Source organism: Pongo abelii, chromosome 2, assembly GCF_028885655.2.
Source record: "Pongo abelii isolate AG06213 chromosome 2, NHGRI_mPonAbe1-v2.0_pri, whole genome shotgun sequence".
NCBI classification, from domain to species: Eukaryota; Metazoa; Chordata; class Mammalia; order Primates; family Hominidae; genus Pongo; species Pongo abelii.
This window is the reverse complement of record NC_085928.1, coordinates 33,170,997-33,198,582: the sequence shown is the minus strand read 5'-3', so window position 1 is coordinate 33,198,582 and position 27,586 is coordinate 33,170,997. Positions and strand designations below refer to the sequence as shown.

Below are 27,586 nucleotides of genomic sequence, written 5' to 3'. Positions count from 1 at the left end.
GGGAGGGGGGAGGGGGAGGGGGGAGGAGGGGAGGGAGGGAGGGGGGAGGGGGAGGAGGGGAGGGGGAGGGGGAGGGGAGGGGGCAGGGAGGGGGAGGGGGGAGGGGGCAGGGGGGGAGGGGGCAGGGAGGGAGGGATGGTGAAGGGGGCAGGGAGGGGGGAGGTTGGAGGGAGGGAGGGAGAAGTGGGGGAAGGAGGGAGGGAGAAAACATTGGTGTTATTCTTCTCTGACATAACACATAAAATCCATCAGCAAATTCTGTCGGTCACACCTTCAAAATGGATATATCTTAAATATAGTTGAAATTTGACTACCTCCAACTATAATCACTGCTACCAATTCTGTATGAGCCACCTTGACAGGATACTGTAATAGCGTCCTAGCTGCTTCTGCCTTTATTTGCTTACAGTCTATTTTTAACATAGCAGCAAGGGTGATCCTTTTAAAGCTTATGGCAGATTATATAACTTATCACCACACATCCCTCCACAGGTACTCCACCTTATTTACAGAAAACCTTACATTCTTACAATGGCCTACAATGTCATGATCTACCACGCTCATCTTTATGGCCACGTCTCTTACCGCCCTTCTCCCAGCCAAATTTGCCATTTTGCTCATTCTCAAGTGTGCCAGGCACACTCCTGCCTTAACAGTCTGTGTTTGAGCAGTTCCCTGAACATGCTTTCCCCAGGAGTTCACTCGACTACCTACCTCATCTGCTTCAAGTATTTGCTCAAACTTCAAATTCTTTACGAGGCCTATTTTACCACTTTATTCCATACAACAACTTGCCTCTTACATTCTCAGCCTCCTTTTCTCTATAATAATTTAAGCTATTAAAAATGTATATATTATCTTCCAGCATACCCCATCGTGTACTTATTTATTAAATTTATCATTTATTATCTGGGTTCTCCACTATAATGTAAACTTCAGAAAGACAGAGATCTCTCTATATTTTGTTCCCAATGTACCCAAGTACAGACAACAGTGCCAGTCCCAATTGTTACTGCCCAAAACTTTTGGAAGCCTTTCTATTAATGGAAATTAATAAATTGGTCAAGAATGCCCAATGAAAGCTTAAGTCAAACTGAAAGTACTTGGCAAAACAGTAAGATTGGAAAGAAAGGTGCATGATATTTCGGGGAAAAAGTTCACATATTTATAATTTGCACAACGACTACACAGAAAACCCAACTACAAACTTTCTAACAAGAGAATTTATCAATACTGCTGTATATAAAGTTAACCTGAAAATAGTGTTCTCAGGGATTAGTAAAAGAAATGTAATAAAAAGGACAACCACACTTATAATGGCAAAATAAATAAATAAGAAATCTACAAATTACTTAAGATCAAGAATAGTATAAGTGCAAGAAAGTTATGAAGAAAATTACCATAACATTGAGAGACATTTTCACCAGGTGCAATGGCTGATGCTTGTAATCCTAGCACTTTGATAGGCCAAGGTGGGACAATCGCTTGATCTCAGAAGTTGGAGACCTGCCTGGGCAATACAGTGAAATCCTGTCTCTAAAAAAAAAAAAAAATAGCCAAGTGTGGTGGCGTGCTCCTGTAGTCCCAGCTACTTGGGGGACTGAGGCAGGAGGATAGCTTGAACTCAGAAGGTTGAGTCTGCAGTGAGCCAAGATTGCGACGCTGGGTGAGAAAGTGAGAACCTGTCTCAAGAAAGAAAAAGAAAAAAAAATTGAAAGACATTGTAAAATACCGAGTAAATTAAGATAAACATGTTCATCAATAGAAAGTTTCAATACTATATACCCGTTTATTAACCTCTAATGAATATATACACTCACATCACCCAAAAGGTTTCAATTTATTGTTTATATTTGTTTGTAATAAACTATAAATATGTATGAACGAACAAAGTGCTAAATGGCCAAGATTTTTAAAATCAGCTTGTCTAACAAGGATTTAAGGCCAAGAATAGACAAATATACCAATGCAAATGAACACAGAACAAAGACACAGATCCTAAAAACAAACCCACACATAAACAGAATTTTTATGTATTATGCAGAAGCGACAACAAATCAGTGGTAAAGTTTAAAATATACAATATATGGTGTTAGGGTGTATGTTAGCACATGGAAAACAATAACAATTATCTTTCTCATACAATACCCCAAAATAAAATCTGATTAAATTAAGGAGTTAAAAGTGAGAAAAAGTTACTTTGAAGATTTTAAAAGCATTTATGAAAAACTGTCTTCATAAATTCATAATTGGGAAGAATTCCTTAGAAACAAAAAGCTAAGAACAACTAGGACAAATAAAGAATATGTTGACAAGTTGCATTCTATTAAAATAAAAATTTCTACAAACTAATACACTGATAAAAACTGAAAAAATAATTTAGATTGGAACATTATATTTGCAACACCCCAACACCACCAAAAATATGGCAAGAAAAAGAGTATTTTAAATGTCCATCACTAAATAATAAAAAGACATAAACCCTATTCTAAAAAGGGAAAAGATGTTAACATACACATCAAAGACAAAAAAAATTATCAATCTCAGTAGTACTTGTAGAACTGGAAATTAAAATAAAGCATAATGAGATAATACAAGACAATTTTCCACACAATCAATTGTTTTTATTTTTGCTTTAATGTTATCGTTTTCTTTTTTTTAAGGTGAGTTCTTGCTCTCTTGCCCAGGCTGGAGTGCAGCAGCATGATCATAGCTCAAGGCAGCCTCAGACTCCTGAGCTTAAGTGATCCTCCTGCCTCCAACTCTTGAGTAGCTAGGACTACAGGCACACACCACCACACCTGGCTATCATTTTTTATTTTTATTTTTTGTAGAGGTGGGGTGTCATGTTTCCCAGGCTGGTCTGGAACTCCTGGCCTCAAGCGATCCTTTCACTTTGACCTTTCAAAGCACTGTGATTACAGGCATGAGCCACCACATCCAGCAACAAATTGTTTTTACGTAGTTAAACTAAACTTTCTACTTGCCAGAAAGTATGCTAAGTGTTCAATTCTTACTGACTCTTTTAATCTTCATGACAACTCTTTGAGAAAGGTGTCATTATCATTCTCATTTTGAAGATGAAGAGTCTAATGGAAAGAGAATTTGTTGTTGGCCACGGCCACAAAGCTAGTAAGTGGCAGAGATGGACTTGATTGCAATTCCAACTCCAGGATGCATCTTTTATCCCTATTCTTTGCTACCCCCCTGCATTACCTGCTGATTATAAGTCTTGGTGAGACTGTTGATTAGAAACTCTAATTCACTGCTGGTGGAAGTGTCATTGATATAAACAAATATTTTAGAGAAGTAATTCATTCTGTTTAACAAAGCTGAAGATTTGAAAGTATTTAGAAACCCTCTTTCTAGGAATATATCCTCAGATATATTTCACCCATTAGCACAAAAGGCATATATAGAAGTTTTCATTGAAGTGTCATTTACAAAGGTGAAAAATCGTAAACACAGTAGTTATGCATCAACAGAATAATACATTTTTTAAATGTGTTATTCCAACAATAAAAAACTTCATGGCAATTCAACTGAATGGAATGGGTAAGTGTCTGTGATGGTGAATTTTATCTGTCAACTTTATTGGGCAATGAGGTGCTCAGACATTTGGTCAAACATTATTCTGGGTGTGTCCCTAAGGATGTTTCTGGTTATAAGATTGTTGAATCAGTAGGCTGAGTTAAGCTGATTACCCTCCTTAGTGTGGGCAGCCCCCATCCAATCAGCTAAAGGCCTGAGTGGAACAAAAAGGCTGACTCTCTCAAAAGTAAGAGTGTACTCCTTCTGTCTGATGGCTTGAGCAGCAACATTGGTCTTTTCTTACCTTCAGAATGGAACTGAATCCAGCTCTTCTTAAACCTTGGTTCATCCAGCTTTCAGATTGGAACTTATCCCAACAGCTTTCTTGTTTCTCAGGCATTTGGACTTGAATTGGAATGACACAATTAGCTTTCCTTGGGTCCAGTGTACCAATTAAAGATCTTGGAATTTCTCAGCCCCATAATTGCATGAGCCAATTTCTTATTTAAAAAAACTATTTTTCTTTATATATGTATATGCTATTGTTTTTCTCTAGAGAACTCTAATTAATATGGTATCGATATGGATAAATCTCAACAACAAAAATTAAAAGATTGAAAATCATACATAGTAAATGATTCTATTCACATAATAATTTTGGAACATGCAAAGCTATAGTCTATGTTGTTCATATTAATCAACACAATAGTTAAATATAAAACAATTTATGATATGACAATCAAAATAGAGATTAAATTGCAGAGAAAAAGAGTAGGACCAGGAGAATTAAATATTATTTATTAATTATAAAATGTTCTAAAATGATTATAGCAAAGATTAAGATTCTTTAGACTAATTAGCATAAATGTACAACATTTTTCTCTTTACTTATCTAAAAATATGAAATAGTTTACAATAAGAAGTAAGCATATAACAGTATAATTTGGAATATATGAATAAGACCATCTAATATAATAGACATGTAAAGAGAACCTTATTTAATTTTAATAAAATAATTTTAAATGTCTTTTTTTTAGTTGTATTCACAAATTTCTCATAAAAATACATATTGACAAAAGTAAATTTGATAGCAAGGACTCTCCAAGTTATCAAACATTCTAAATTAACCATCTGCTGAATATGTACATCTGTTAAGTTTTAGATTGTATGATAGTCATAACTGACATAAATGTCAGATACATGTTAGATATATGTTTGAATATTTAATTATATAAAAAGATAGACATATATGCTTGATATGGTTTGGTTCTGTGTCCCCATTCAAATCTCATGTCAAATTGTAATTCCCAGTGCTGGAAGAGGGACTCAGTGTGAGATGATTGGAACATGGGGCCAGTTTCTAATGGTTTAACACCATCCCCCTAGTGCTGCTGCTTGTTTAAAAGTGTGTCACACCTCCGCCCTGCTCACTTCCTCCTGCTTCAGCCAGGTGGGACGTGCCAGCTTCCCCTTCACCTTCCGCCATGATTCTATGTTTCCTGAGGCCTCCCCAGCATACTTCCTGTACTGCCGGCAGAACCATAAGCCAATTAAACCGTTTTTCTTTATAAATTCCCCAGTCTCAGGTATATCTTTTTAGCAGTATGAGAATGGGCTAATCCAATGCTCAGTAAAATTGCTGAAAATGTAGAATATACTAATTTAAAATACATAAGTATTTTCACACAAATAAAACTTGTTCTTCATATTGATACAGCTTTGCAACTACAATGGCAGATACAATATTTAAAATATCCAGGTAAATAAACAATTTAAATGCCATTCAGTATCCAAATGTCAGATATTTTTATACAGCTAAATATGTATTTAGGGACAAGTTTTTCTGAATACTTTTACACTTCTGCATGATTCAGGCTTTCAGAGAACATTGCGTAGGTTAAAGTCATGTCAATCATGCCTTAGAAGTTAAGGATTGTGTATTGCTCCAGAGAGATTTAGAGACTTCTGTCTCCAGAGCCATTTGATTGCATTCCAGGGTAGAGACCTTTCTCTACATTTCCCAGAGAAAACTTGAATACATTCCAGGGTGCAGGTTTCTCTGTCATTTTCTCTAGAGTAGAAGAAGGATATGTATGCCAGTTGACCTATATGAGCTCTAAGTCTCATTAATTGTGGATTTCCTCTCCTGTGGTAATGCCCGGGGCACACCCAGGTACATCTGGCTATCACCTTTTCACTGTGGGTATTAAGGTTTAGAGGAATAGTACAAGATGCATCTCTGACCACTGTTTAAACTTTAACTGGTAAAGAATATATTCTTTGGGCCAGGCGCAGTGGCTCACACCTGTAATCCCAACACTTTGGGAGGCCGAGGTGGGTGAGTCATGAGCTCAGGAGATCGAGACTATCCTGGCCAACATGGTGAAACCCCGTCTCTACTACAAATACAAAAATTAGCTGGGCATGGTGGCACGTGCCTGTAGTCTCAGCTTCTGGAGAGGCTGAGGCAGGAGAATCGCTTGAACCAGGGAGTCGGAGGTTGCAGTGAGCCAAGATAGCACCACTGCACTCCAGCCTGGGGACAGAGTGAGACTCCGTCTCAAAAAAAAAAAAAAGAATATATTCTTTGATTCAAAAATCTCATATTTTATATCACAATATAAGTATCAATGTAACCTTTCAATATGCAGTGAACATTTGATTAGATGTGTGTAATTTCTACATATTAAAGCATATTTTATTGTTTATTGAAACAGGTAGCCTATAACATGTTACTAAAGAAAATGAATCCATAAAATCTTAACAAGTATTAGTATCTTATATTAATGTATAACATGGTTTATTTTATATTTCTATTTATGACAAATAAATTATAAATACATTTATTGCAGGTCTATGTATTAAATGAGACCAATAACCCGCAAGCCAAACCCATTTTCTTTATAATGTGGTGAAAGAGGGAAAATTAAAGCTTCATAATATATCTTTTTAAATGGGTCACACAGGAATGTATCATACGTTTGGCAGAAAATAAGCCATTGAAGGTTTATGTTCAGATAGTGGTGAAATCAGAGGAATACATTAGAAAGACTAATCCATTATTACAAAGGATGCATTAAAACAGGGGATGATGAGATATAAGTGAAGTAGGTGAGAAGTTCTTAGAAAATCACAGTAAGATACTGGATTATTGTGGAGACAGTGAAGTAGCTGTGACAGCAGAAATGTCAGAAATAGATACTTGGAGGAATAGATATGGCAATTGAATAGATGTTAGGTGGTCAAAGTCCTAAAATACAGAGGCTAAACATTTTAATATATATAAAAAGGGAATAATCTTGGGAGGCTGAGGCAGGCAGATCACGAGGTCAGGAGTTCAAGACGAGCCTGACCAACATGGTGAAACCCCATCTCTACTAAAAGTACAAAAATTAGCCAGGCGTGGTGGTGCATGCCTGTAATCCCAGCTACTTGGGGGGCTGAGACAGGAGAATTGCTTGAACCTGGGAGGTGGAGGTTGCAGTGAGCCAAGATTGCGCCACTGCACTCCAGCCTGGCAACAGAGCGAGACTCCATTCCAAAAAAAAATGAAAAAAAGAAATAATCATTAGCTATTCATTCAACCTAGATATCTAACAATTAGTCTAAACTTGTGTGATTTTACTACACATATATGTGTTTATATGTCGGCATAATTTTGGGAGTGCTCCACAATATTGACTACTTGACATACTCAAAACATTTTCTTTCCTCAATCAACTCCAGAGACTTTTTTTTAATATTCTTCCAAGCTTCTCTTTCCTAGTCTTCTGTGCTAGATTTTCTCTTCCAGTTAACTCAAGAATTAAAGTACCTTAATGATGTCTCTTAGAAACTCTTGTCTAACCACTGTATGCATTCTCCCTTAGCAAACTCATTTAACATGCTAATAACCTGTATCTGAAATCAGTATCTGAAGCTCATATTCTCTAGTCTACTCCAGAACTACATATACAAACTCAAAATATTATCTCCCCATGCATGTCTCAAATGCCATTAAATTCAACATGATGGCTGGGCACAGTGGCTCACGCCTGTAATCCCAACACTTTGGGAGGCCGAGGCGGGTGGGTCACAAGGTCAAGAGATCGAGACCATACTGGCCAACATGGTGAAACCCCATCTCTACTAAAAATACAAAAATTAGCCAGGCGAGGTGGCACACGCCTCTAGTCCCAGCTACTCAGGAGGCTGAGGCAGGCCAATCGCTTGACCCCTGGGAGGCAGAGGTTGCAGTGAGCCAAGATCACACCACTGCACTCCAGCCAGGTGACAGAGTGAGACTCCGTCTCAAAAAAAAAAATATTCAACATAATTAGAATTGAATTTATTACATCAGAAAGTAAAAAAAAACTCACAACTTTCCTTTCCCCACACTTTCCATCTAATCAATCACCTACCAATTCCACCTGACAATTATTTCTCAAAATGTTGCATTTCTCACCTTTCCCATTCCCCCATATTAATCCAAGTCACTATCATTTCTCCTAATAAAGAAGTCTACAATTCTTCTCTTATTCTCTTCCAATCTTTTTCATACATTTCAGAAACATAATTTTGAAATATATATTAATTCATGTAAGTTACCTTTTAAAAATCTTTTAATGGCTTTCCATTAAGTAAATAAAAGAAATATCAAAATCCTTCTCATCCAGAAGGTTCTGCATTTCTAAATACTTTTTATCTTGCCGTGTTTTTACCAGAGGACTGGTATGTTTTTACCAGAGGACTGAAATGAACTCTCGTACTAGATGCACCTTATCCTGTTTTATGTTTCCATACTAACATATAGTTCAATTTTTTAAACACATTCACTTGTAATTTCTAGATTAATGTTTGTCTTCATTAAACTGTAAGAACAATCACCATTTGTTCACTGTTATGTCTTCCAGGTTCAACACAGTGCTTGGAAAATAGTAGATCTAAAAATACTTACTTATTTAATATTGTGTGTGGTTGTTAAACCTTATAATTAGTTTAGATGCAATACATTTCTACAAATCTGCAAATGTTAATGAATAATGAGAACACCAGCCCTAAAGTTTCTTTTCGTTTTGGTTTTGTTTTTATAGTTTTATTAATTGATATGAGGGAAATAAATGTATATTCAATCACTACTTGATATATATACAGATGAAATGAAATTAGTATTTCAAGGGGCTATCTGCACTCTCATGTTTATTGGAGCACTATATACAATAGCCAAGACATAAAAGCAATGTAAATATCCATTAACAGATGAATTGATAAAGAAGATGTATATATACACATAAAGGAATACTATTCAGCCATAAAATGAATGAAATTCTGTCATTTGTGCCAACATGGATGAGCCTACAGGCATTATGTCAAGTGAAATAAGACAGGCACAGAAAGACAAACACCATATGAGTTCAGTCATATGTGTAATCTAAAAAGTTGATCTCATAGAATAGTGGTTACCAAAAGGTGGGAAGAGTAACTGGGGAGAGGAGATTAGGAAGAGGTTCGTTAATGGGTACAAAGTTACAGTTAAATAGGAGGAATAAGTTGTAGTATTTCATTGCATAGTATGGTAACTATAGTTAATAATATATGGTATATTTTTAAATAGAAGAGAGGATTTTACATATTTTCACCACAAATAAATGATAAATGTTTGAGATGATGAATATGCCAATTCCTTAATTTGATCATTATAGATGGCACACATGCATCAGAACATTACACCATACCCCATAAATATGTACCATTGTTATATGTACACTGTTTGATTATTTCTTACACTAGGATAAATTGGTGTTTACACTACTCTAAACCAAGGAAAACTGAGTTAAAAGAGGTTGCTTAGCCAATAAGTTTCCTAGGTCAGACTCTGGCAGATAATAAGATGATAGGTAAAGAACGGTTTGAATAATACATACCAAGGCACTGTAGTCTCAAGTGTCCCTAAGCAGGGAAGGCTGATAAACATTTTTCAGGCACCATTAGTAATTCTATCATATGCTTGTGCCATTTAGAAGGCTAGAGCAATTCAATGATTCACCACACCCACCACTAATCTTTCATTTCAAATGCTATTTACTCTGAGGAGTATATTAATTAAATCAGTTATATAGAGATATAGTCTCATCAAGTGCAAAAGCAAACACTTGAAGTACTCTCATCAAGACTGATATTAATATTAGGTTCATCTACAAAATCCCCTGAGTATCTGAAAAACACACACTTTAGGTTTTGAAAAATATTTGGTTCCAACATTTCAATTTATTCAAGTATTTTGTTTCATTTCCATAATCTGTTTTTGTGCACTGCTTTTTCATTTTAAAAAATGGGAGTGAGTTGAAATTAATTGCTTGGTTGCATGAGCCTTAATAATAACAAAATTCTCACATGGTTTATAAAGCACACTCCATTTTAAGAGATTCTTCTGAGTAAGAAAAACTGAGTTAAAATGTGGTTTTATGTATGAATGCCCCTTTGGAGAAAAAACAGTCTGCTGAACTTTTAGATAGAATTATTAAAAAGTTTTATATTTTTCTATTACAATATCCTAGCTATTGTTTACTTTCTATTTTCCTCTAATGCTCCAACAATCATAGGGAGTATATTGCATACTCTCCAGAAGGTATAGTCTTCTACAAATTTCTCAATGCCACGTAATTTCTAAGAACTTTGAAACCATGTATCTATGGCCTCAAATCTCTCATGCTTGTCACTTTTACGACTTGGTCTCTTTTGGTCCCTAAACCTCCAGGTTACCTCTTGCCACTAGTAACTGGCTTCTGGAAGTTCCTTTTACTCACACAATATAAGTATTAATAACGTGTCCCTTTTTTCATTCCTCAAAGCTTGTCTTACAATAAGCCATTATATTTTTGGACTATCTTTACTGAAGGGACAAGAAAGACGCAGCAGAGAGAATAGCTGATGTCCTTGCCTAGCTGTCAGTGCACTAAAAGGAGGAAAGTCATCTCAACTTCCACCAAAGTTATCTCCCCACTTTAGTGTCACAGCACAACTCTAGTTCCATCTCAGAGGGAAAAAAAGAAATTCTCTCTGCTCCAACCCAAGACTTCACCATTTCTTATTCCAGAATTTAATCCTCACAGGTGAGACACTTTTTACACGTTTTCTAGAAAAATTCCCATCTTCACCTAAAAAAGAGTATCTGGGAATCAAGACAACCATACTACTTGACAGTATTTTCTGGACTTGACTTTTAAAACATCAAAGAGCACTGCACATCGCACACCAATAGAGTAGCACCCGTTGACTCAGGATGGCCTCAATCCAGGCTGGCAAGCATTCTTCTAAAATAGGGTGAAGTCACTATCAGTCTTATACATTCTTCTTGAGGTGATCTGTCCTTCCAACAAATATAAGTAAATATATGAATGTAAAGAACAACATCTCCCAAGAACAAATAATCGTTTTCAGTCATGGGATAACATAAACCCAAATTCAAGAAAAAAATTAGTTTCTCTCCCTCAGTAGGAATGCATATTTGCATAAGATAAACCTAACTTCTATCATTAAACAGAAGACATCTTGCTTGGAAGCAGCTGCATTTTAATTACCTCTCTTTTTCAGGGTTACTCTATAAAGAGAGGGTAGATATTTGCTTTATACATGCGTGAGAGAAAGTGCAAATCAGCAGTCAGCTTCCCAGCCAATGTAAACAAACACAAAGTCCAATTTCTATCCCTAATCACAAGTACTCCAAGCAAACCCCAAAATAGCAGTTTTCAAGTTTTTGCATTTAAAAACTAAATCTTCATTACACACACACACACCACACACACACACACCCCACACCACACACTTCCAAAAACCCAATAGTCAGTGACTCCCTTTGCTTATTCCTTGAGGAACGCTGACATACTATAAACTTCCTCTAACTTCTATTGCTTTTCTTCCTGGCCCCCTCTAATTAACCTTCTTCTTCTTAAATCTTGTAAATCATTAGGCAATTACTCATGCACTGCTTTGGAAAATCTTTTCTATTGTTTTTTTTCAGTATTGCTTTTAACAGCACATTTTTGTCTTATCTTTCCACCTCAATTTTATGCTTGGAGAGGACAGTTGTGGAGAGGAGAGGCAGATTTGTTTCTCAAATTTGTTTTCACTGTTTCTCTGTACCCTATAGGTAACCATTAAATATATGTTAAACCTATTCTATGAACATATTCAGAATAATGTGGTCTCTATTGTCTTTTATTAACCCATCATACTGTCTATAAATTAACATTATTTTGGTACCACTGAAGGTTAAATATGCTGGCTCAGGCAATACTCTCATCCTACCTCCTAAATTAGAAATTACCCAAATTTTAATAATTCCCTCTTCATTCTTGCTAGGCTAATTATTCAATAGTTTCTCTAAAACTTTACCTGAGCAAAATCTGGGAAACTATACCTCTTTCTCCAATTCCTGTGTCTACTTTAGCTTAGGACTCACCTGGAACATTCTAAGGACTGACTAATAATTTCCCATCCTATATCCAATGAACACGACTACTCACCCCAGTATTTCTACTATCCGCATAAACATATTGCTGCACAAAACATTGATTTTGTCACCCTCTTGATTAACATATTCCAATATTTTCCTATTATAATCTTAGCTTATCATCAAAGATCTTTTCATCTGATTTCATTTTTCCTCTTCAGTCTCATACTGACCAAATTATATTATACACACTACATCCTGCCATACTGAAATTTTTGCTTCACCTTGGATATACCACTTACTATGTACTTGTATATATTTTGACATAAACAAAAGCATGTCAGCACATTCTATTTGCAAAGCACATTTGTCCTTCAAAACACAAGTCAAATATTACCTCTACTATAAATTTGTTCACATCTCTTCAAGGTAAAATTATTAACAGCTCTCTAATTTGTATTTTTACAGCACGTTGTTTATATCTGTCATATTTGTAGTGTTTGTTGTTTGTGATTTGCTTTTATGTATGGCTGTTTTTCCTTGTTCTTCAATGGAAATAACGACTTATTTATACCCCAAATATAGCATGGCAGAAAAAATGCACAAACTTACAAGTTATAAAGATATAAGTTAAAATTCTATATGTGTCATTGGATTCAATCTGAAACTCAACATTGATCAGCTGTAGGAAAATCGTTCCACCTCTCCTCCAGTGCAATCATAATGCAGGGCTTATAACATTTATCTAATTCAGTGGTCATAATTATCAATGGATTTCATATCTGTATATGGAAGGCTCTCTTTAAATGAAAATTTTTGTTATATCATGTTAGAAAAGAGTTGAATAAATGAATTCCTTTACTTTAGTATTTTCATAAATTGTTTATGTGATTTAGCTTTTGGCCAATGAGCCTGCATCCACTAACAACAAGTCAAGAAAAAGAAATATAAAACTAGCTCTGCTTAGATGTAAAAAGCTGTAAAGAGTATTGCTCCCATCCCAACAATAAAAAAAGAGTAGGAAAAGCACACAATCACAATGTTTTTACACCTATCAGAGAGCAGATAGGTGTAAAAATGGCACCCAAGTAACTAAGTTCCAAAGAAAGACAAACTTCTCCATGGAGAAACAAGGTGTAAAAACACCTTGCAGATAAGAAAAAATAGCTAAAATCTTATTAAACTGCCAAAATCCAAGTGTAGGCAAGTTTGTTTGAATTAGTTGATTCCTAGCTATAAAGGGAGTCTCCACACATTTGCAAAATCTTTCTCATAGCTGTCTGCCAGTTGAAACAAGAAAGATTGGAAGCAGGGCATGAGTGTAGAGTCACGCACTTGGGAGCTGATATTTGGGATCTCGGAAGAAGCAGTAATTAAGTACTGCACACGTCTCTGGACCTTTATCTGCTATGAAATGAAAGCCTAAGTCTGCTAATATAAAGGCAGCAGTCTGTCATACCCAGTACACAGGTGCAAAGATCCTATGGCTAGGGAAATAATAGAAGAACAAACTCTACTTCAGAAAAGAACAGGGAACCACCTTGGACCTAAGATCCCATATTGACCCCAAAGAGTAGTCTCTCATTGCTAGCTGAGGGAAAGGAAATTTCCGATAAAACAGACAATCAAGAGAAGAGAAGCTAGCATGCTGACAAATCCAGAAATTCAACCCAAACTCTACGAACAACTCAAAAGCAATGCAAAGTAAAGAAATCTGAAGCAAGCGAAAATAGTAATAGTAATAATAAAACCCACATTCAGCTCAACTCCCAAACAGATGAACTCAAACCTATACTTCACTAACAATTTGAAGAAGAGGCACAAGTTTTCAAGGCATAAAAAGCATTGACAGCCTTTTACTCTTTTACTCTTCTAAAATAATGTATTGGCAGGGTGGAGCAAGATGGCAGAGTAGAAGCCTACACAATTGGTCTCCCCAACTGGAAAAGCAAATTTTAACAATTATCTGCACACGGAAAGGCACTGTCACAAGAACCAAAAATCAGACGAGCAATTGCAGTACCTGGTTTTAACATCATATGGTGGAAAGAGGCATTGGGGATGGCAAGAGAGAATCTTGAATTGCAGAAGTCATCCCTTCCCCATCCCCCTACAGCATCTGTGCAGGGTACAGAGAGAGAATCTGTGCACTTTGCAGAGGGGGAGAGTGCAGGAACTGGAGGACTTTACATTGAACTCAGTGCTGCCCTGTCACAGCAGAGAATAAAGGTGTGCTGGGATCAGCCAATGCCCATGAACTGAGAGAGTATTTTGAACAGCCCTAGCCAGGGGGAAATTGCCCATCCCAGCAGTCGGAATTTGAGTTTCTTGGCAGTCCTCAGGCTGAAGTGCTCTGGGGTCCTAAGTAAACTTGAAGGCAGTCTATGACAAAGGACTGCAATTCCTAAGCAACTACTAGTGTTGGGCTGGGCTTACAGCCAGTGAACTAGGATGACACGTAACCTAGGGAGATACCAACTGTTGTGGCTAAGGGAGGGCTTATGAGATCCCTACCCCAACCTGAGGCAGTGCAGCTCTTGGCTACAAAAGTGACTCCTTCCTTCTGCTCAAAGAGAGGAGAACAAAGAGTAAAGAAGATTTTGTCTTGCATCGTGGGTACAGCTCAGCCACAGTAAGATAAGGCACTGGGCAGAGTTGCAAGGCTCCCACTCCAGGCCCTGCCTCCTGGGCAATATTTCTAGACACACCATGGGCAGAAAAGGAAGCTGCTGCCTTAAGGAGAAAACCTCAGTCCTGGCAGGATTAATCACCTGCTGACTAAAGAGCCCCTGAGCCCTAAAAAACCCCCAGTGATATCCAGGGAGTACTCTGTGGGCCTTGGATTCTGAGATGTGCTAGCTTCAGGGCAGACCCAGCACATTCTCAGCTGTGCTGCCTATGGTGAAAGACTCCTCTTGTTTGAGAAAACCAGAAGTAAAAGAGAAGGGGAATTTATCTTGCACCCTAGGTACCAGATTGGCCACAGGTGGGTAAAGCAACAAGCAGGCTCTTGGAGTCCCTATGTCCAGATCTAGGCTCTTGGACAGCATTTCAGGACCTGGCCTGAGCTAGAAGGGAGCCCACAGCCCTGAACGGTGAGTCCCAGGACTGGTAACATTCACCATAAGCTGACAGAAGAGCACTTGCACTTCAAGTGATCATTGGCGGTCACCTGTCAGAAATCCTGTGGACTGGTGGAGGAGATATTCACAGGGCGGAGCTCCTCTGCCTGTGGAAAGAGGAAGGAATAGTGGAAAGGACTTAGTATTTTGTTGAATGCCAGCTCTTAGCCATGGTAAAATAGAACACCAAGTAAAATGCTAAGTTTTTTTACTCCGGTTCCTGTCTCCTAGACAGCATCTCTGTATATGTACAGGGCCCGGGGGAACTCATTACCCTGAAGCGAAGGGCCTTGGGCAGGGACCAGTGGTGTGCTGACTTCAGATTTGACCCAGCACAGTGCTAGTGGTGGTGGCCACAGGGGTGCTTGTGTTACCAAACTCCCAGTTCCAGGTGGTTCAGCACAAAGAGACTCTGTATGATTGGGAGGAAGTCAGGGAAAAGAACAAGAGTCTCTGCAATTCTTCAAGATCTTATCCAAGACTGCCAAGGTGGTACCTCTTCAAGTTGCAAAACCACAGCAGTTCAGACTTGGAATCCAAGTGTCTTCAAATACCTGAAAAGCCTTCCCAAGAAAGACAAGCACAAACAAGGCCAGACCGTGAAAACTGCAATAATTACCTAATTCTTCAATGCCCAGATACTGAAGAACACCTACAAGCATCAACACCATCCAAAAAAACATGTCCTCACCAAACAAACTAAGTAAGGCACTAGGGATCAATCCTGGAGAAACAAGGGTAGGATAAATAACCTTTCAGACACCAAATTCAAAATAGCTGGTTTGGCAAAACTCAGAGAAATTCAACATAACACAGAGAAGGAATTCAGAATTATGTCAGACATATTTAACAAAAAATTGAAATAATTTAGAAGAATCAAGCAAACATTATAGAGATAAAAAGAGATGTTACAACTGTTACTACAGAAATTCAAAGAATCATTAGTGGCTACTATGAAAAACTACATGTCAATTAATTGGAAAATCTAGAAGAAATGGTTACATTTCTAAACAAATACAATCTACCAAGATTGAATCACAAAGATCCCCAAAACCTGAAAAGAACAATAACAACTAACAAGATCAAATTCACAATAAAGTCTCCCAGTAAAGAAACACTTGAGACCTGACAGCTTCACTGCTGAATTCTGTGAAACACTTAACGAAGAATTAATACCAATCCTACTCCAACTCTTTTGAAAAGTAGAGAGAGAGTGAATATTTCCAAACTCATTCAATGAAACCAGTATTACCCTCATACCTAAACTAGACAAAGACACAACAAAAAAGGAAAACTACAGACCAATATATCTGATCAACGTTAATGCAAAAATCCTCAACAAAATACTAGCAAACCAAATTCGACAATACATTAAAGAAGATCATTAATCATGACCAAGTGGGATTTCTCCCAAGGATGCAAGGATGGTTCAACATATGCAAATCAATCAGTGTGACCCATCATATCAACAAAATGAAGGACAAAAACCATATGATCATTTTAATTGATGCTGAAAAAGTACTTAATAAAGTTCAACATCCCTTCATAATAAAAATCTTGAAAAAACTGGGTATCGAAGGAACATACCTCAACATAATAAAAGCCATATATAATAGACCCACAGCTAGTATCATACTGAATGAGAGAAAATTAAAAGTCTTTCCTTTTAGATCTTCAACGGAACAAGAATACCCACTTTCACTACTGTTACTCAACATGGTAATGGAAATATTAGCTAGAGCAACAAGATAGGAGAAATAAATAAAGGCATCCAGCTTGGAAAGGAGGAAGTCAAGTTATTCTTGTTTGCAGATGATATAATCTTAAATTTGAAGAACCTAAAGAGTCCATCAAAACACTATTAGAAGTGATAAACAAATTCAGTAAAGTCACAGGATACAAAATCAACATACGATAATCAGTAGCATTTCTATATTCCAAAAGTAAACAATCTGAACAAGAAATTTAAAAGGTAATCCCATTTACAAAAGCCACACACACACAAATAAAATACCTAGGAATTAACTTAAACAAAGAAGTGAAATATCTCTATAAACAAGAAGTGAAATATCTGTTTATAATGAAAACTATAAAACAATAATGATTGAAGAAAACACACAAAATAAAAAGGTATTCAATGTTAATGAACTGGAAGAATCAATATTGTTAAAATGTTCATACCACAAAAAGCAATCTACAGATTCAGTGCAATTCCTATTAAAATATCAATAACATCCTCCACAGAAATGGAAAATACAATCCTAAAATTTTTGTGGAATCACAAAAGACCCGGATTTGCCAAGCCTGTCATGAGGAAAAGGAACAAAACTGGAGGAATTACATTATCTGTCTTCAAATTATTCTACAGAGCTATAATAACCAAAACAGCATAATACTTCAACAGAAACAGACACATAGACCAATGAAACAGAATAAAAAACACAGAACAAATCCACACACCTACAGTGAACTCATTTTTGATGAAGGTGTTGAGAACATACACTGGGGAATATCTCTTCAATAAATGGTGCTGGGAAAACTGGATATTAATATGCAGAAGAATGAAAATAGGTCCCTGTCTCCTACCATATACAAAAATCAAAACTTAAAATATTAAAGACTTAAAAACAAAAATATTGAAGACTTAAATATAAGACCTTAATCTATGAAACTATTACAAGAAAGCATTTGGGAAACTCTTCAGGGCATTAGATTCGGCAAAGACTTTTTGAGTCATACTCACTAGCACAGGCAACCAAAGCAAAAATGGACAAATGGAATTACATCAAATTTGAAACTTCTGCACAGCAAAGGAAACAATCAACAAAGTAAAGAACCAACCCAAAGAATGGGAGAAAATATTTGCAGTCTACCCATCTGACAAGGGATTAATAACCAGAATATATGTGGAGCTCAAACAACTCTATAGGAAAAAAAATTAATAATCCAATTTAAAAATGGGTAAAATACTTGAATAGACATTTCCCAAAAGAAGACATACAAATGGCAAACAGGCATATGAAAATGTGATCAACATTATTGATCATTACATAAATGCAAATCAAAACTACAATCATATTATCTCATCCCGGTTGAAATAGCTTATATCCAAAAGACAAGCTGTAACAACTGCTGCTGAGAATGTGGAGAAAAGAGAACCCTCATATGCTGTTGGTGAGAATGTAAGTTAGTACAAACAGTATGGTGAACATTTTGGAGGTTTCTGAAATAATGAAAAATTGAGCTACCATGTGATCCAGCAATGCCACTGCTGGGTATATACTAAAAGAAAGTAAATCAGCATATTAAAGAGATATCTGTGCTCTCATGTTTGTTGCAGCACTACTAGCAATTACAAAGATTTGAAGGCAACCTAAATTTCCATGGGCCATAAAATTAATGAGATTCTGTCATTTGCAACCACGTGGAAGGAACTGGAGGTCATTATGTTAAGTGAAATAGGTGAAGCACAGAAAGACAAACATCACAGGTTCTCATTTATTTGTAGGATCTAAACATCAAAACAATTGAATTCATGGAGATAGATAATAGAAGGATGGTTACTAAAGGGTGGGAAGGGTAATGGAAGGACAGAGGGAGTGGGGATGTTTAATGAGTACAAAAAAAATTGTAAGAAAAAATGAATAGTATTTGACAGTGCAGGTGGGGGACTTAATAATAATTGTATGTTTTAAAATAACTAAGAGAATACAATTGGATTGTATGTAATACAAAGGATGCATGCTTGAGAAAATAGATACCAAATTTTCTAACAGGTGATTATTACGCATTGCATGCATATAGCAAAATATTTCATGTACCCCAAAAATATACACATCTACTATGTACCTACAAAAACTAAAAATTATTTTAATGAACAATGTCTAACTTTAAGTCATAGATTTCAAGATATTAAAATATAAACAAGGAAAAACAAAGGGACAGAAAACCTCAAATATATATGTGTATTTTATATTATATATACATAAAATATTATATTTTAATATATGTATGCATATATAAACATATATAAACATAAAATAAGCTGAACCAGAATAAGAGATGGCCCTATGTCATTAACTATCCAATGAAAACTTTAAAATAATTATGATTAAAATATTTTTCTTTCAATGTGGTGGGGAAAACAAAAAAGACAACATAAATAAACAGAGAGCTCCAACAGAGGTGAAAACTACATGAAAGAGTCAAGTATTGTACAAATATAGGGAAAAAATTTTGTGAAGACACACAGGAGAAAAATTCACTTGACAGGCTCATAAGTAGATTCAAAATAGTTAATTAAATAAGTAGTAAACTTAAAGATAGTTCAATGGAAATTAGCTGAACCGAAACACAAAGAGAAAAGACAGGGAAAGGAGCAAAAACATTAAATAATTACATAAGTAGTAAACTTAAAGATAGGTTAATAGAAATTATCTAAACTGAAACACAAAGGGAGAAAAGATATGGAAAAGGGCAAAGAGATTATCCAGAAGCTGTGCAAAATTTTAAGTGGTCTAGAATGTATTTATTTGAGTTCTAGAAAAAGCAGGAAGAGAACATAGCAGAGGATATATTTGAAGTAATTTATGGTAGATAACTTTCAAAAATAATGAAGGGCATAAATAACATATTTAACAATCCCAAGCAGGATAAACTCTCTCTCTCTCACACACACACACACACACTTTATGCAAAATCTGAATAGCAAACAGTAGTGGGTGGAGATAGAAAGGATGTACATTATATATAAAAGACCAAATATCTGAATTACAGCAGACATTTTGCCAGAAATTATGCAAGCTAAAAAATACCTCCAGAGTGGTAAAAGTAAAAGCCTATCATTTCAGAACCTTACACCCAATAAAAACATGTTTGAAACTTTTTTTTTTTTTTTTTTTTAGGGGGACAGAGTCTTGCTCTGTCAGCCAGGCTGGAGTTCAGTGGCATGATCTCGACTCACTGCAACCTCTGTCTCTCGGGCTCAAGCAATTCTGCCTCAGCCTCCCGAGTAGCTAGGCTTACGGGCATGTGCCACCACGCCCGAATAATTTTTGTATTTTTAGTAGAGATGGGATTTTACCATGTTGGCCAGGCTGGTCTCGAACTTCTGACCTCAGGTAATCCACCCGCCTTGGCTTCCCAAATTGCTGAGATTACAGGCGTGAGCCACCATGCCCAGCCAAGTAAAGACTTCTATAGACCAACAAAAGCTGGGAGTTTGTTGCCAGAAGACTTATGATGTGGGCAATGTTAAAGGAAGTTCTTCACACAGAAGAAAAGTGATACCAAGCAGAAACTAGTTTATGCTCCAGACATAATAAAAAAATAAAAATCAGTTTTTTAAGATACTTTTTCCCCTTATTTTTAATGACATTGAGGTACTTTATAGTCAAAGGGATAATTAATACAAATATAGGGCTTATTACATTCATAAATAAAATGTATAACAATACAAAGATTGTAAGGAAGGAACTGAAAATTTTGTAAATTTTACAATATATATTTGAAGTAGAATCAGATTATTGGAAAGTTTGTTTTGATTTACAAAAGACCTATATTGCTAGTCCTAGGAAAATTGCAAACATTTATAAAAAGATATACCATTGAGAAAAGTAATCGTAAAAAATTCACAATTAGTTTGAAAGCGGGAAGAAAAAGTAGAAAATTGAACAAAAAAAAGTAAGAGAAACAGAAAGTAAATAGGAAATGGTAGATTTTAATTCAAATGTGTATATTGTTACACTGAATGTAATAAACCCAAATAAAAAAATTTTCAGATTTCATTAAAAACAAAAACCAACTAAATCCTGCCTACAAGAAATCCACTATAAGTATAAAAACATACGTAAGTTAAAAGTAAGATGATTTCTAAAATAAAATATTGGAAAACTACACTGTGCAATCTATTTTAAAAAGGGAAATGAATATATTAATGTCCAAAACAAGTTAATTAAACTTATATAAGAACAAGGATAAGTAACTTGTTTGAGAAGAAAGATAAGGAAGAATGTTACTTAATGATAAAGGGACCAATTCATGAAAAAGACACAAAAATTCTATATATGAATGAATGAATGAGTCAAAAAAGATCTTAAAAATGTATAAAGTAAGACAAATAGAATTGAGAGAAAAGAGAAATACACAATTAAAGACACTAATAGTTCTCTTCCACTAGTTGATAGAACAAATAAACAGAAAATCAGTAAGTATGTAAAAGATCTAAGTAACACTGTAACTGATTTGTCAAAAAACTTTACAAGAGAATGACACTAAATAAACCAATAGTAGAGATAAAATCAAGTAATAAAAAATACTAACTCAAAAGAAATGAAGTAAAAATAAAAAGAACAGAGATAAGACAAATACAAAATGAATAACCAGATGGTATTTTAAAATACAGCTACATTACTAATATTACCAATTTGTATAAAAACTTACAACAAAAGACAGTTTATCAGAATAGGTTTTTTCAAAACCATCCCTTCTGTTTGCTGTCTACATAAAACTTAACTTTAAATATAATGACTTAGATATACTAAAATTAAAAGGATAAGAAAAGGTAACCAAGCAAAAGCTTTGACAGCAAGAGTTGCTATATTAATAAGAAAATAAATTTTAGAACAAACAATATTATCAGAATATAAAAGGAAACTGCATAATGATTTCTGTAGGGGGTCAGTTCATCAAGAAAATGTAACAGTCCTTACCATTCCTGCATCTAAGTGCATAAAGCAAAAATGTATACAACTGGAAAAGTGTATAGACAAATGCAGAAAAGGAAAGTTGCAAGGAAATATTAATATTAAAATAAGTGAACTGAATGAAAGAAAAGTAACAACATTTGTGTGTTACTTTTAGAGCTTAGAAAAAACTTTGTAACATTAAATGCTTACATTAGCAAAGAAAAACTTATCAAATTAATGATCTAAGAATTTTTCACGGGAAAATTTGAACGAGGAAAAAATTAAACACAAAGCAAGTATTTATAAGGGAATAACAAAAATAATAACATAAATCAATAAATTCAAAATGACTAATAGAGAAAACCAATTAGTATAAAACATGGATCTTTGTAAAGCTCACTAAAATTGGTAAACTATTGAAAAGACCATCTAACAGCAACAAAACAGAGAGTAGACAGACATAAATTATCAATATTGGGAATGAAAGAGGAGCGTAACTGTAGATTTTAAAGATTGCCTAAGTATAATAAGCAATTTTTATATTAAAAATTAAGAATGCAGATGAAATGAAAATAACCCCTTTAAAGACAAAATATTATGCCAAGCTCCATCAAGATGTAATAGGAATTGTGAATAATCTTACACCAATTAAGGTAATTAAATTTGTATTCAAAAATGTTTCCAGGATTAAAACTCCAGGCCTAAACACTTAAAGTAGAAATACTACCATGTTTCCCATAAAACTGGGAACACTCACTATCTCACTGAAAATTCTAGCCAGGACAACAAGGTAAGAAAATTAAATAAAATTCAGAGAGATTGCAAAAAAATAAAAATAAACTTGCCTCCATTGGAAAATATGAGTGTCTACAAAGAATATTCCAAAGATTCTATGAAAAATATTATTAGAACTAATAAATGAGTGTAGCAAAGTTATAAGATAGAAAATTTCTCCATGAAAGTCAATTGTATTTTTAAACTAGCAATGAACAAACAAAAATTAAAATAATTATATGAAGTACCATTTAAAATAACACAAGCAAATCCATGAAATGTTTAGAAATAGAACTACCCAATTATTTGCAAGATTTGTATGTTGAAATATAAAAAAGTTGATGAGATCAAGCAAAAAATTTATATAAATCAAGAGATATACCATGTTCATAGATAACTCTATATTGTTAAGATGCCATTTGTCCCCAAATGGATTTAGAGAGTCAATATAATTCCAGTAGAAACCAAAGCAGGCTTATTTTATTTTCTTTCATTTAATTAACAAGCAGATTCTAAAATTTATATAGAAAAGCAAAGAGTGTAGCATAAACAAAACAATTTTGAAAACTTAAAACTAATTTGAAGGTCTATACTTTCTGACTCAAAACACATTGTGAAGCTAAAGTAATCAAGGCCAGAGGCTGATGCAGAAGACCACTTGAGGCCAGGAGTTTGAGATCAACCTAGGCAATATAGCAAGATTTCATCTTTAAACAAAATTTAAAAATTAATTTAAATTACATTCCTGTAGTCCTAGCTACTCAGGGGGCTGAGGGTGAAGAATTGCTTGAGCCCAAGAGCTTGAGACTCTGGTGACTATAATCATGCCACTGCACTCCAGTCTGGAAAAGGAGGTGAAACCCCATCTCCTAAAAAAAAAAAAAAAAAAAAGTAAAGTGAAGTAACCAAAAAGTGTAGTATTGACAAATAGATAAATACGAAGGTCAATGAAACAAAATAGAGATTCAGGAAATAAAGTCACATGTGTGGGACAATTTATTTTAATAAAGGTGTAAAGGTAGTTCAATTAAAAAAAAGATAATTTGAGCAATAGTGCAAGAAATTATGGACCTCCACAAGCAAATAAGTTAACCTTTATTTTCTATCCTGCAACATATACGAAATACACAAGTAGATAATTGATCTAAATGTAAAATTCAAAATTAATAATGTTTCCAAAAAATAAGAGAAAATATTTGTGACCACAGATTAGGAAAAGACTTTTAGATATCACACTAAAACAAAACCAATATAAGAAAGATTTGAAACACTGAACTTCATCAAAATTAAAACCGCTGATTTTTAAATTTTTACATTTATTACTTACTTATTTATTTATTTATTTATTTATTTATTTATTTATTTAAATAGATTGGGTCTCACTCTGTCACCCAGACTGGAGTGCAGCCTCAATCTCCAAGAATTAAGGGATCCTCCTATCTCAGCCACGCCCAGCTAATTTTTATTTCTTTTTTTGTAGAGATGGGGTCCCACTATGTTGCCCAGGCTGATCTCACACTTTTGGACTCAAGCAATCTTTCCACCTAGACCCCTCAAAGTGCTGGTATTACAGGCATGAGCCACAGGGCCCAGCCAAAAAAACAGTTGTTTCTTAAAAGACACTATTATGCATACAAAAACTGAAGCCACAGATTGTGAGAAAATATTTGCTAATTGTATGTTTGATAAAGTACTGGTGTTTAGGATGTAAGAAGAACACTCAAAACTTAATAACAAATACCCCCTAAATCCAAAAAATGGACAAAAAAATTACACACTTGATCAAAGCAAATATACAAATTATCACCAAAAGATTTTCAACATAAGTAGTTATCAGGGAAATTCAAATAAGTTGTAACCACCATAAGATGTCACGAATGGATAAAACCTAAAACCTGAGAATACAAAGTACTGATGAAAATATTGCAGTAACTTGAACTCTCATACATTGCTGGAATGCAAAATTGTATAATCACTTTGGAAAACGATTTGGCAATTTCTTATAAAGTTAAACATATATTTACCAGGCAACCCAGCAACTCACTACCAGATGTTTATCCAAGAGAAAATGAAGGTGTATATGTACACAAAAACCTGTATGTAAAAATTTATAGCAATTGTATTAGGCAGCACAGGCTGCCCTAGAAAATATCATAAAAAATGTAGATTAAACTATGGAGATATATTTTCTCACAGTTTTGGAGGCCAGAAATTTAATGTCAATCTCCTGGCAGAGTCAGTTTCTGGTAAGGACTCTTTTCCTGGAATGCAGAGAGCCACTGTCTGTCCTGACATGGCCTTTTTTATGGTGTATGCACATGGAGGTGGAGGAAGTTATCAGATGTCTCTTCTCCTAAGGAAACAAATTCTATTGCATCAGGGATCCTCTTATGACCTCATTGAATCTTAATTACTACCTCATAGGACTCATCTGCAAATACAGCCACACTGAGAGTTAGGTCTTCAACATGTTTTGGGATGATATAAACATTCAGTGCATAATATTCTACATCTGCTTACCCCAAAATGTATATCCTTCTCAAATGCAAACTACATTTATTCCATTCTAACAGCCACAAGAGTCTTAACTCATTCCAGCATCAACTCTAAAGTCGCATGTCCGATCTTATCTAGACATCATTTAAATCAGATATAGGTGAGACTGAAGGTATAACTCATCGAGAGGTAGAATTTCTTCTCCCCAGCCATAAAACTTTGAAAACAGACAAGTATGTGCTTCCAAAATGTCATTTAGGCCCTTTTGGTAGTAGTGTCATATCCATAAATCTGCATGGTGGCCCCGCCCCTTCAGCTCAGAGGGATAGCTCAGGCCCAGTGTTTCCCTATGACAGCCCCATCCACATGGCTCTCTTTAGTGGTTGCCTAGCCTGCTGAAAATAAGGAGGATGACCCAGTGAAACTGAGAAGAAAGCAGGCTTATATCCAGGGTCTATAGCGAGAGTGGTAGCCCTGATGATCTCTGTATTACTTTCAGGATTATTCGTCCATTATTTTTGAAAGATAAAGCATGTGTGCAGCCCATTACCTCTATTTTCTCCTCCTGTAGAATCCAAGAAGTTAGATAAGCTTTTTTTTTTTTTTAATTTTATTTGATCTCATATTCTCTGTGCCCTTTAGTTCAAACTGGTAGTGTTTCTGATTATGTAATCCCATCTCTGTTCCTGGCTTTTCCTGAGATGGATGGTTAAACTAATAAGTCACTCTCATGATCTCAGTATAGAATTATTGCTCAGTCACACTTTTAGTGTTCTTATTGGAATACACTTCCTCATTTTTTGGAATACAAATAGGCTGAGAATTTTTCCAAATCTTCTAATTCTGTTTCCATTTTGCTTAATGATTTATCTTTTCTCTGTCAATTTATTCTGCTCCTCTTACATTTTACTATCAGTAGTAAGAACCATGCTGCTCCTTCAACACTTTGATTTGAAAGCTCCTCAGTTAAATATTCAATTTCAATGCTCACAACTTCTACTTTCCAAAACACACTAGAACACAATTCAGTCAAGTTCTTTGACCCCTTTTAACAAGGATTGCCTTTCCTCCAGTTGCAAATAGTGTTTCTCATTTTCCTCTAAGACCTCTCAAAAATGGCCTTTGATGTCCATATTTTTGTCAATATTTTGTTTATGCTAATCTATGTATTTTCTAAGACAATAGAGGTTTTCACTGTACCTCTCCTGTTTTCTTTCTGAGCCCTCACCAGAATCATCTTTAACATACATGCTTTTACTGAAAGTCCCTTCAAGCCAATCTAGCCTTTTCTAGCATGCAACTCTGTATTAGTTCATTTTCACATTGCTAAAAGAACTATCTATGACTGAGTAATTTATAAAGAAAAGAGGTTCAATTTACTCACAGTTCTGCATGGTTTTGGAAGCCACAGGAAACTTACAATTGGAGGTGAGGGGGAAGCAAGGCACATCTTACATGGTGGCGGGAGAGAGAGAGAGCTAAGCGGGAAGTGCCACACACTTTAAAACAACCAGATTTCATGAGAACTAACTTACTATCATCAGAACAGCATGAGGGAACCACCCTCATGATTCGATCACCTCCCTGATTCAGGCCCCTCCCCTGACATGTGGAGATGATAATCCAAGACGAGATTTGCATGGGGACAAAGAGTCAGACCATATTATTCCACCCTGGTCCCTCCCAAATCTCATGTACATCTCACATTTCAAAACCAATCATGCCTTCCCAACAGTCCCCCAAACTCTTAACACGTTCCAGCATTAACTCAAAAGTCCAAGTCTCATCTGAGACAAGGCAAGTTCTTTCCGCCTATGATCCTGTAAAATTTTTAAAAAGTTAGTTACTTCTAAGATATAATGAAGGTACAGGCACTGGGTAAATGCTCCCATTCCAAAAGGGAGAAATTGGCCAAAACCAAGGGCTACAAGCCTCCATGTAAGTCCAAAACCCAGCGGGGCAGGCATTAAATCTTAAAGCTCCAAAATAATCTTCTTTGACTCTAAGTCTTATATCCAGCACATGCTGTTACAAGAAGTAGAATCCCAAGGCCTTGGTCAGCTCCACCCCTGTGGCTCTGCAAGGTACAACCTCTGCAGCTGCTTTCACAGGCTGGTGTTGAATGCCTGTGGCTTTTCCAGGTGCACTGTGCAAGCTGTCAGTGGATCTACCATTCTGGGGTCTGGAGGATGGTGGCCCTCTTCTCACAGCTCCACTAGGTAATGCTCCAGTGGGGACTCTGTGTGGGGGCTCCAACCCCACATTTCTTCTCTGTACTGCCTTAGTAGAGGTTCTCCATGAGGGCTCCACCCCCACAGCAGATTTCTTCCTGGACATTCAGGCATTTCCATACATCTTCTAAAATCTAGGTGGAGGTTCCCAAACCTCAATTATTGTCTTCTGTGCACCCACAGGCCCAAAACCACATGGAAGCTGCCAAGGCTTGGTTGGGGCTTGCACCCTTTGAAGCAATGGCACAAGCTGTACCTTGGCCACTTTTAGCAATGGCTGGAGCTGGAGTGGCTGGGACACAGGGCACCATGTCC

The 27,586-nt window shown here is 35.7% G+C and overlaps 1 long non-coding RNA gene across 1 annotated transcript in view; it reads right to left on the bottom strand.

The window, feature by feature from the left end:
- Positions 1 to 24,842, bottom strand: part of LOC129058326 (uncharacterized) — a 41,416-nt gene extending 16,574 nt beyond the window's left edge. Inside the window, exons 1-2 of the long non-coding RNA XR_008523428.2 lie at positions 24,739 to 24,842; positions 15,135 to 15,191 (exon numbers count right to left, since the gene is read on the bottom strand). This is a non-coding gene — a long non-coding RNA (uncharacterized LOC129058326). The remainder of the gene's footprint in view (positions 1 to 15,134; positions 15,192 to 24,738) is intronic.
- Positions 24,843 to 27,586: the final 2,744 nt, after the last annotated feature.